This window comes from Myotis davidii, unplaced genomic scaffold, assembly GCF_000327345.1.
Source record: "Myotis davidii unplaced genomic scaffold, ASM32734v1 scaffold404, whole genome shotgun sequence".
NCBI classification, from domain to species: Eukaryota; Metazoa; Chordata; class Mammalia; order Chiroptera; family Vespertilionidae; genus Myotis; species Myotis davidii.
The window spans coordinates 1,424,554-1,436,647 of NW_006295824.1; the positions used below are offsets into that span (position 1 = coordinate 1,424,554).

The following is a 12,094-nucleotide window of genomic DNA, read 5'->3' on the forward strand; positions in this document are numbered from 1 at the left end:
ATCAGGACTTCCCATGAGAAGATACCTTTCGGGGAGTGAAGGGTATGCCAAGAGATAGACTATTTCCCTGCTTTACCATCTTCAAGGAAATGCATGATGGATGCATTGTTTACTTCTCCCCTTCTGAAACTAACTCTCTACCAAAGACCTCTTAACAAAGAGCCCAGTGTTGTGGGGTAGAGCAGTGAAGTTCAAGGACCTTTGACAATAATAGACACTTAATAGGTCACATCTATAATAATAAAAGTGTAATATGCTAATGAGACCAGACATCCTTCCAGACGTCCTTCCAGATGACCTTCCAGATAAAGCCAGGGCTGCGAGGGAAGCCTGGGTCCCAGAGGGAAGCCGGTGCCGGCAGCCAGGAGAAGGAAGGCCTACTCTTGCACGAATTTCATGCATCGGGCCTCTAGTTGTACAATATGTGGTTTTCCCAGCTGACCAGTGTACAACAAATATAGTTTTGTGTCAGTAATTCAGCCATATGGTGGCAGTGGTATTAGATGCCACTCATCACTAGGCTGGCTTTGTACCCCTAATGGCAGAGGAACAAGGCAGGCATATGCACCCAGCAGTCCCAATTTGGTATTTTCTACTCAGTGAAACCTCAGCTGAATTGAGAACTATTTATTTTTCTTTTTCAAAAAGCTCTAATAACTATAACCAAGTCAGTTTGGGCTTTTAAATCACACTCAATCCCTTCTTTTCCCCATTCCAGAGGTGACCCAGGGGAAAATAGGCTCTGCATGTAAGGAGACTCGGTAAAGGCTGCCCCCATTTCTGTGTGGTCCCCCCGTATCACGAATACTGATCTTCCAGTCAGGGACTCACAGTGCTTTTGCTCCCAAGGTGCAGTATATGAAGTCTCTGCTAAACCAGTACTGTTCTCTGCATGAAGCAGTCTTTTCACCTGAGCATCACCCCAGGGGCTTTCAAAAGTACCGGTTTCCCACCCCCAGACTTTATGATTTAATTGTTCTGGGCATCCCGATTTTTAAAAGCTCCCAGGCGATTTCACTGTGCATCCGAGCTTGAGAACCTCTAGCTTAAAGGGAGAGCCGCTAGCTATAATTAGACCAGGGGAGTTATTGAGTATGCATAGCTGGGCAAGAGGCAAGGTGAATTGATAATGTGAATTTAGAACAACTGCAAAACAGGCTAACTGGTTTACCACCTCACTCCACACTAAGATTGTGATCCTTTAATAGATTCAAAATAGAATAGGTACCATCTGACCAAATGTTTCTGCAGTGTTAGAGTTATCTTAAAAATAGAGGTGAAAGCTTTGCTTTAAAAGGCACAGAAAGAAGGCTGTAGGTAGGATGTTGACAGGTAGGTTGCTATGTACTGGTAGTTTATTTAGGGACAAAGATCTCCTTTCAGAGTCAGTTAATTCAAATGTGAATTTAGTTGATGTTGATGTTTTGGTAAGGACTGGCTAAGAACTGATTTTAGAGTTCAGTAATGAATTTTTTAAGGATATATTTTTATTGATTTCAGAGAGGGAGAGGGTGAGAAAGAAATATCAATGATGAGAGAGAATCATTGGTTGGCTGCCTCCCGCACGACCCCCACTGGGGATTGAGCCCACAACTCAGGCATGTGCGCTTGACAGAATTGAATCTGGGACCCTTCAGTCCCCAGGCTGATGCTCTATCCACTGAGCCAAAACAGCTAGGGCCAGTAATGAATTTTAAAAATTTATCTATTTGTTCAGTTAATATAAGCATATGATACAAAATCCAAAGGATTCAAAAGGGCAAACTGCAAAAAGCAAGTTTTCCTGGCTTCCCTTCTGTAGAGGCCATCATAACCAGCAGTTTCTATAAATTTTTCTAGAGATGTTATATGCACGTATAAACATACATGTGTATAATAGTGAGAGAATTTTTTTGCACATGGGACATAGATTTCAATTGATTCATTAATTAAAAGGGAAATCCACAGATGCTATAACTGGTTGAAAGGTAAATTCAAGGAACAGACAAATATATAAACATCAAGAATACAGCAAAAAAGGAGCACTCATAACCACTTCCAATTTGGCACTGTGAGATTGGAATAGATTTTTGGTCAATTAAAATCTTAAAATTAAAAAAAAAAGAGTACTGCAAAGAATTTACAAGTAGATGCAAAACGGGTAAAATTGGTAACTAGAGGGCAGTAACCAATTGCATCCACAGCACACAATTTCCTTTTCAATGAACAAAAACCTCTGCATTACTTTCAGTTTTCTATCACTTACAGGATCGTAAAAGAGCTCAAAGATAATAAAAGGGCGAAGTAACCTTAGAAAGCTGAGTCAGATAGTATACTCAGTAATCTTTTTGGTACATTTCGAAGTTGTTTCACAATTTTCCTCTGATAACACAAAACTGAACATAAAAAATGCAACACTCAGCCTGATTCTATAAATATGATGCCTTTCTTTAGGCATGTGTTATAGGCAGATAAGGCTCTGGATCAGGCCTTTCTGATCAGCACTCCCTCCAGGAGGGACTTAGCTGGAGCCTGACCTGTGAGCCCTAATAAGGATCAGAGGTGAAGAGGTAGGAGGCAGTGCTGCCAGAAATCTTATATTCATGAAGTCCTGAGGGTTCTTTTGAGAATTAACTCTTACTAACGAGAGGAAGCCAAACCTCACTGTATTAGAGATGCAGGCACTGAAGCTGAGAAGTAATTGTGATGTTGGAAAAAGTGTCCAGTTCTCCAATTCATCTACTGGCTCTTTCCAAAATTATACTCACTTATGGCGGTGTTGTAAACAAATTAAAATAGAGAAATCATTATAAAACTCTAAGATATTGGACCCAAAAAAGGAGAAACACATTCTCCCCCTTTTCAATTTTTTACATGAAGGCTGCAGTAAATCAGTAACTGGGGAGGTAAAAAATGAGGGGAAGGAAATATCAAAAAATATAAAAAAGTAGATTAAACAGGTCATCAGATATCAACATCCATAACCATAGCATCCACTATGTTGCCTAATATCCTATAAGGGAAAAATTACATATTGGAAGAATGTGGAATATGATGGTACATAAAATCAAGATAGCCAAATGATGAAACACACTAGAGGCCCAATGCACGAAATTCATGCAAGGGCCTTGGCCCCGGCCCCAGCCCGCCGCCATGGTCTGGGGCCTCTGCCGCCTCTGCAGCTTTGTCCGGAAGGAAGGACATCTGTAAGGACGTCTGGTCTAATTAGCATATTACACTTTTATTTTTATAGATAGTGTAGTGTATGTGGCCTATGTCTACATAAAAATTGCAAATTTAAATATTTCTCAAATTCAGCTACCTCAACAAGGGAATACTTAATGGACTCAAACTTCAAGCTCATCTTCTTCCAAAAACTATTTTGATCTTTTCTTAACGTAAGGGTTCTTTGTCTAAATTTTTACTATTGGTGTTCTCTACAGTTCGGTTAAAAGTCTATCTGTCATTCCACCTTCATTCTGCATTATATTGCTTCTAAGTTAGACAACCAGATTTATACTGATCATTCCTACTTCCATTTCTTTAGCCCACACCATACTTCTGATCTTTGGACCTTGCTGTCAATTGCTTCCTGATCATTTCTACTTAGATCAATCTGGTACCTCAATTTAAGAAACCCCAAACTGAACTTAACATTGACCCCACATCATAAACCTATTTCAATTACTGTCTTTCCTACTTTGGGGACTGGAACCACCATCCACTCAACTGATCAAGTACATACCTGCATTTCATCCTCACTTCCTATTCTCTTTTATCTACCCTACTGACATCCAATCACTCATGAATTCCTGCCAATCCTATCACCTGTACTGCTCCTGCACCTGCCCACTTCTCTCCTCTACCCTTATCTCTTAAGAGGATTACCACAACAGCAATAATACTGACAATTACAAACACTATAGTTTAAGTGCTTCACATACATAACTTAATCCCAAGAGTTAGTTTCTATAATTATCATCCCTATTTTACAGACAGAAAATCTGACAGAGAAGTTACCTAATGTCAGAATCAGTACATGGGAGGCGGGGGTGGGGTTTGTCAAAATTTGAATCTAGGCCTTATGTCTCAAGAGCTCATGGTCTTAACCACTATGCTTTGGTGCTTCTCATTCCAACACAGGCACTCACTGTCTTTCTTCATTATTTTTTCACCCAGCAGCCACAGTGACGTCTAAAATACTTCTCTTCTTACAACATTCCACCACTGGCCCACTTCCCCAGGAGAATTCATCCTGCTTAACACATTGCAGGCGGATCACGAGCACTCTCGTGTTTTCATATTACACAGCGTTTTACATAAATGTCAAAGGCATGCCTTAACATTAAACACCCATTGCATTTTGAAGTTATTGATTACATGTTCTCACAAGCTAATATCTTTTTAAAGTATGATACTTTGTAAAACGCTTTTTGTACTCGTTCATAGAAACTTATCTGGCCACTGGGTAAAGCTAGCGATAAAACTACTGGTGCACAATGTGTGAACAAGGTTGAAAGGCTGTTCAGGTTCCCACCTGCACTTATTTCCCCACCATACCTAGCAGAGCAGAGATTGGTTAATTTTATCAGTAAAGGGCCAAGTGGTAAACATTTTAGGCTTTGCAGACCGTAGCATCTCTGGTGCAATTATTTAAGTATAAGTCTGCCATTTGAGTGCAAAAGCAGCCACAGACAATAGGTAAATGAATGAATATGGCTATATTCCAATAACACTTTATTTAGAAAGACAGGCGGCGAGGGAAGATTTGGCTCCTGACCCCTGCACTAGACTATAAATTCTATGAAAGGGTGCGATCATGCTTGTCACCATTGCATTCTCAATGCTTATCCTGGCATGTAAACCCTCAGTAAATATTTACTGAATAAATAAATGAAGATGAATCCTAAAAATTCTTCTTCGGTTTGAGAGAGATTCTGCGAAGAAAAAGGAAAGAGATAATGGAGAATATGAAATGGGAAAGGGGAGCTTAGATAAGCTTTCTGGCAATACTTTATGGATTCAGCAAGAGAATGGGACATAACTTTATATTCTCTGCACAGTATTGTACTCTTAATAATGCTATGTAATATTCAGCAGAAAAAATGAATTTGCTCACTTCTCAAAGCCTGTATGTTATTAAACCTGAAGGGAAACCAAATATGAGACTTGTCTGTCTAGTCCCAAGTCAATTAAGAATAATCATGTCAAATCTTAATGTTATATGATTCAAAGAATGGCTATGAAGCAGTATAATCACTCAACTCCCCTGAGAAGGAAAACTACTTATTCCTTTCTGAGAGTGAATGAAAATTAGCAGATGCCTTTGTGACTCACTGGCACTGTGATACCTTCATAAGCTCCAGCTGATGTACAGTCAAAGTCAATGACTCACTGGCGACTAGAAACAGAAAAGAGAATCGGTGGATAATCTTCTATGATCAGTATGTTCATAAAGGTGGAAATGCACTAAAAAATAAAGTCAGGTATCACCAGATGGAAATATGGGATTGTCAGAAATCAGGTCAGACTATTCACTTTACACCTGACAATTTACAAAGTTCCTCCCTTACCCCTACTAGTATATACCTTTGTTAGGTGTGATATTTGTCCAAGATGGTCATGCCTTTATAGAAATGATATGAATATGAAGGGATTTAGAAAAATGGCCTTTAGAGCAAATGAAAGTAATTTAGGCTTGTTTGGATTTGAAATTGTAGGTAAACCCTGGAAAACTAAGCTCTTCATGATAAGTTCTGCAGCCACATGATCTCTCGAGAAATTACAATTTAGCTTTAGGAAGTGGCCACTGCTAACAAGATGTACACTATTTGGTTATCATTCTGCATGAGCCACAGAACTTAAAAACATAATAAGTCAAATTTAATTTTCTGATTTAAAAACCCTCTTGATTAAAAAACACCTTTATTTAGTAAACATCACATCCGCATCCTTTCTCTAGCTGCACTTACTCACCTTAAAGGAACAGAAGAAACGGGGGCAAAGAGAGCAGAGAGGGAGGTGGTAAAAACAAAGAAGTACTGGGGTTCAGAAGAAACAGGTGAACGAGCAGGCTGGGCCTTCCCAGACTCTTACAACATGTGGCAGGATGTGGGTGGGAGTATGGGGTGCTCCAGGCCCAGCACCTTTGTTTCTCTCTGGTTATCTAGAGCTGGATTCTAAGTTAGTTTGCCCTCTGCCGACTTTATGCTAAAGTAAGTCTGAAGACCATCCAGTCTTGCTCCTTTCAGAGGACCGAGAGTCCACTGCACTGGGAGTCAGCGGCCCTACTGCGCATGGGAAGAGGGGCAAGGGACAAGTACTTTGTCTTTACTTAATCAGGGTTTCAAACGGATCAACCCAGGGTTAAACAGCGGCCTTACGAGTCCTTAAATTGTTAGGATGTCCTCCCTTATGGAAAAGGACCCTATTTCAAGTACACTTAAAGACCTGTAAACTAGGAAGAGATTTAAGGCCAATCAATGGTCATGTCTTTGTTGGCAACTAGGGCAGAACTGAACATAAAGAAGGGCGTGTGGCTTATCAGTACGGAAAAACGGCTACATTCTCATAGAAGAATTATCTCCGGAAAGAAACAGACTCAGGAGAAATTCCTATTCTTTTCTCCCCTAAATACCAGGCCAGGTTATAAGTCAAAAGGTAACAGAATGGAGAAAACAGCATGATTGCAATCACAGTAATTGCTCCACCAAAAGAAATCAGGTCAGCAACTCTAGTACTATATATTAGACTTTGGCGGGGTAACCGCTGGTTCAAGGCTAAGTATTACACAGTAAGCCAGTCCGACCCAGAGCTACCCTAGGAACTGAATCACTGAGACTCGGGACTGTGGAGAGCTGCTATTACATAACAGCTAATGATTACTCCTTTTTCTCTCTTTCTCAAAATTTATGATATACTATGGCAACCACAGTTACAATTGGGTAAGTTAGGGCTGCGGTTCTAACCTGCTACTGGAAAGGTTTTACCAAGTTCATAAAAGGGCACTTTGAGTCAATTAAATACCACCCCTCCTTAACCAAATAAGCAAAATGTAAAATATAGGATACAATACAGATCTATCCTATACTATTGTGAATAAATGGAAATTAATGTGTCTTCCTAAAAAGTTGGCTTTATCACATTTTTGAACATTTAATCAGTCATCTTAATAAGAGGGAGATTTCCATTATAAAGGAGTCACCCAATAAATCTCATAGTTATGCAATTAGTGAGTCAGCATTTGCGGATTTGGATTTTCATTTGGTATTCTTTTTTAAAAAATATGTTTTTTTAATTGATTTCAGAGAGGAAGGGAGAGGGAGAGAGAAATAGAAACATCAATGATGAGAGAGAGTTATTGATCAGCTGCCTCCAGCATGGGGATTGATCTCGCAACTCGGGCATATGTCCTGACTGGGAATCGAACCATGACCTCCTGGTTCGTGGGTGGACACTCAACCACTGAGCCACACCAGCTCGGCTCATTCAGCATTCTTAAGGCAGCATCCATCTCTACTGACACAATAATTTTCTGAAGATCTCTGTGCATCCTGTAGAAAGATTATGGTCAACTACAGAATACCTAAATATGGCAAAATTTAGAAGAAACTGGGCTCTTTTTCCCCAGTTTAAATACAATTTCTTACCCATCATCAGAATGAGACAAGATGAGTCTGTAATTTGTTTGAATTAAATAAGGAGAAAATTAAAATTATTGAAAGTATTATATTTTCAGTAGAAAAACACCAGCTATCTGGGGGGCAATCAACTATTTGAGTTATTGAAAATAACCTCCTGAATGTTACCTTAAATTATTTAGTAGAAAAACACCAGCTATTTGGGGGGCAATCAACTATTTGAGTTATTGAAAATAACCTCCTGAATGTTACCTTAAATTATTAATATTTTCTGATGCCTGAAATGAGCTCTTAGTTTATTCTTTCCCAAGCCCCATCTCCCACAGTTAGTAAAAGACAAATTACAATACCTCTTAAAATATATAAAATATATTAAAATATATTTAACATGTATATTTTAAAATATATCATAAAAGGATACAGTGGGTAGATTTTAACTCTCTGTTTGGGAGCTAAGTAATGACTGACTTTTACAAAGAAAGCTCCTGAGTGATATTTTCATTCTTAAAAAACAGTAGCACAGAATATTTTAATAAAATTGTCAATATTTCATAATAAATACTCTACCCCATTATTCCCACAAAATGTCTAAAAATAAGAAAGGTAGTGGGGAATGAAGGAGCAGAAAAACATGAAAGCAGAGCAATAACAGAAAAATTATAAAATAAAATCTGCGAAGATTTTTAAACACATGAATAATTTATGTATGCAGATATATTATGTATGCACATGGAGAGAGAAAATATACACTTTAAAACCAAATAGCTTAGTAGGATGAGAAATAAGAATAAGACCCTTCAATAGAACATTACACCATTTCATCAGGTGGAGAAAGGAGGAACTACTTAAAAGCTGAATTGATTGAAATGAGGTCCCATCTGCTCCTCTTCTGCCCACACATAATGTTGTGGAACTTTCTTTCACCTTGTGCCAACCAACTCTACTTTCTTCCTAGAAGATCTAAAAATCTCCTTTCAGCCCGGCCGGCATGGCTCAGCACTTGAGCGTCAACCTGTGAACCAGGAGGTCATAGTTTGATTCCCAATCAGGGCACATGCCAGGTTTTCAGGTTTGTGGACTCCATCTCCACTAGGGTGGGGGGTGGGGAAGGGGGTGTGTAGGAGGCAGCCAATCAATGATTCTCTCTCAATGATGTTTCTATCTCTAAATCTTTCATTCTCTTTTCTAGATCAACTATAAATATTTTAAGAGAGCAATCCCAGCATCAACACTATTAACACTTTTTTTTAAACCAGAAAAGTGCTTATGTAGTCCTATACTTTGAATCTTGTTTCTAATCACAATGAATTTCATAATGTAATACCAGCCAAAGCCAAACCATGTAATTCTAATTCTGCTTCACATCTAGCAACACAGTGAAAGCACCTAATGATTTCCAAAGCTTCCTGAAAACTTTATCAGAAATTATATCACCAACAGAATCATCAATTCTTATAATAGTAAGGAAAAAACATTTTGCTGAGTGAGAGCAGAATGAGGTCAAATGTGGTATTTGTGTTTGGAGTGAATGTTTGTAATACCCTTTTCAAAGCTGAAAAGGCAATGTCCTATTATCCCTTGAGGGGAGAAATTCTAGGATGAATACACCACTCCCACATGAAATGTTACTACTTTTTGCAGCTGGAAATGCATAAAACAGCTTTTCCTCTAGTGCATCCTTGCTCTGCCCTGGAGCCGGGCTTTTGTAACAGCTCATAAAAAAGTACTGTGACGTGAGCCTTTGGACACATACATTTTGATCAGGATAAGAATCTTCTCTTGCAAATCTAAAAAGAAAAAAAATCACCTCAAAAATAAATTCCTCAAAGTTTTCAGGGCAGATAATGTCAATTTAAAGTGTGGAGCAACATTTTACTACCATGTCATGACTAGAAGCCCATTTTAGGAGAGTGTGACAAGGAAACATAACTATGTGAGACAGAAAAAACACATTCAGAGTGTGTCATGGTTATTTACGTAATAAGCCTGACATTTACTGTTGGGCTATCAACAGGCCTGATCTCAGGAATGAATGCTCGGTCAGTGATACCCTAGTTTGTCGTGAGTGCTATTTGGCATTCGGGTTAGTATTTATCTGCATCATTAAAAAATAAAAGAACTATCCTTCCAGTTATCCAAATATTTATTCCAGGCCTAATATCTGCCAGGCACTCTCCTGCCTTTGAGGGAGTGGGGGTAGGGATGCTTGAGAAGGCGGTAAGTGACATGATCTATGTTTCCAAAACAGCAGACACTCCCCAGCAGGTAGATGGTGGGAACAGTTGGTAGGTAAGGGCATGGGCGCAAGGGGGTTTGGCTGCCATTCAGGAGGGAGGCAAAGGCCAAAAGCATAAAAGAACATGGGATATTCAGTAAACTCCAAAGTGTTTGATGTAACAAGTACAGGGGACATATGGGATGGTGGCAGGAGATGAGACTGGAGATACTGGCAGTGCCTCTTAGGAAATGCCAGGAGGTTCAGACTTTATCCTTTTACAAATGGCAACATGAGAGGGGAGCGTGCCAGATCAGGGCTGAATGCTGGAATGAGTGTTCTGATGGAGCAAATGAATGGGAAGAGGAGCCGAGATGTTTTCAGACAGAGAAGAAAAATATTTAGAAATAGAACACTGGGAAAAGCAATGTGGGAGAGACTTTCAAGAAAGGAGTGGTCAACCGGGCTAAGAACTGCAGACAGGCTGTTAAACTAATGAGAGCTCCCAGGCCCGAAGGCACGGGCAAGGGATGTATTCTAGTCTCAGCTCTGCAGCACGGCTCAGTCATCAGCTCTGTGAAGCACAACGCTGGGGGAGGCCCCAGGAGCTGGGTAGGAGATCAGGCTCCCAATGACCTCCTACCCAGCTGCAGAGGGAAATACCCTACTATTTTCTATCATCTAGAGTGCTAGAGGCACTTCTGAGACACTCTTGTTCTGCCCTAGACATTTGAAAGGAATGTCTAACTGATGGATTGACAACATGTGTTGAGTACCTTCTCTGTACCAGCTACAGGGGTACAAGGATGAGCAAAGGCATCCCTGCTCTGTCCAGTGGGGGAGACATATAATCAAATAATCATACAAATACGGTGCTGAAAGAGCCTTTCATGGGGGCTGATCTAATCTGAGGAGTCAGGGGTGGCTTCCTTGAGAATGACGAATTACTGAGCAGGAGCTGAAGGATGAGGGGAAGGTAACTAGGGAAGGAGAAGAGGGAAGAGTCGTCCTGGTAGAGAACATTTTGTGCAAAGTCCCTACAGCAAGAAGGCCTACGGTATGACTTCACTTCTATGTGGAATATAAAACAGAAAAGGAACAAATGAACTAACAAAACAAAACAAAAACAAACTCATAGACTCAGACAACAGAATATTGGTTACCAGAGGGGGTGGGGGATGGGAAAGAGCAAACTGGACAAGGGGAAGTCACATATACGGTAATGGAAGGAAACCAGACTTTGGGTTGTAAACAGGCAATACAGAGACATCGAATTATAAAGTTGTATGTCTGAAACTTATATATTATTACCAATATTACCACAATAAACTTAAAAGAAATAAAGGTCTTGCTAAACAACAACAAAAAAGGCCTAAAGTAGGGAAGAAGGGCTGGAGTACAGTCAGAGGGACCCGGTGCCGGTGAGGCTGAGGACAGGTAGGGGCCACAAGCAGGTCTGGCGTCCGGGGTAACGAGTGTGGTCTTGATACAAGAGCAATGGAAAACCAGTTCACAGTTTTAATGCTCCTGGAGGGGACAGCAGCATTTTGAAGAGCCTGAAGGAGGCCTGAGTGGATGAAGGCTAATTAGGAAATGAATCAATTTATTGAGGGCCTGGATATGTCTGGCGAAGGAGACGGAGGTGTCAGGGGTGGCTTTGAGGTTTCCAATTTGTACATCTGGAAAGAGGAAACACTGGAAAAGGCCGACATTGAAGACCAATTCCTTTTCGGATATGCTGAGTCTGAAACATTCAAGAGAAGACAGGAAAGTATATGATGTACCTCAGTGAAGTGGTCTGGACTGGAGACTGGAGATCTGGCAGACATCTTTATGCAGCTGATAACTGACATACAGTGGAATACAACTCAGCCCTAAGCCAGAATGAAATACTGCCATGTGTGACAGCCTGGGTGGATCTTGAGAATATCATGCTAATCAAAATGAGTCAGACAGAAAAAGTCAAGAACCATATCATTTTACTCATATCTACACTAATAAAAGACAAAAATGGTAATTGGCGTACGATGATACCCTTTTCATTGGCTAATCAGGGCTATATGCAAATTAACTGCCAACTAAGATTGGCAGTTAACTGCCAACAAGATGGCGGTTAATTTGCATATGCAGGCACAATGCAGGGAGGCGAAAGGGAAAGCAGGAAGAAGCCCCCTGCCACTGACAGTGTTCGGAAACCCAGGGGGGAGCTAAGAGCTGGGGGGCAGGGCACAGAGAATCAGGTGCCTTTTCCGCCCTGGCC

At 40.3% G+C, this 12,094-nt stretch overlaps 1 protein-coding gene and 1 long non-coding RNA gene across 2 annotated transcripts in view; one reads left to right on the forward strand and one right to left on the reverse strand.

Annotated features, from left to right (window-relative positions):
• Positions 1-4,387, forward strand: part of LOC107184233 — a 22,533-nt gene extending 18,146 nt beyond the window's left edge. Inside the window, exon 3 of the long non-coding RNA XR_001515060.1 lies at positions 4,291-4,387. This is a non-coding gene — a long non-coding RNA (uncharacterized LOC107184233). The remainder of the gene's footprint in view (positions 1-4,290) is intronic.
• Positions 1-12,094, reverse strand: part of GALNT7 (polypeptide N-acetylgalactosaminyltransferase 7) — a 104,612-nt gene that overhangs the window by 60,831 nt on the left and 31,687 nt on the right. The gene's annotated exons all lie outside the window — the stretch shown is intronic.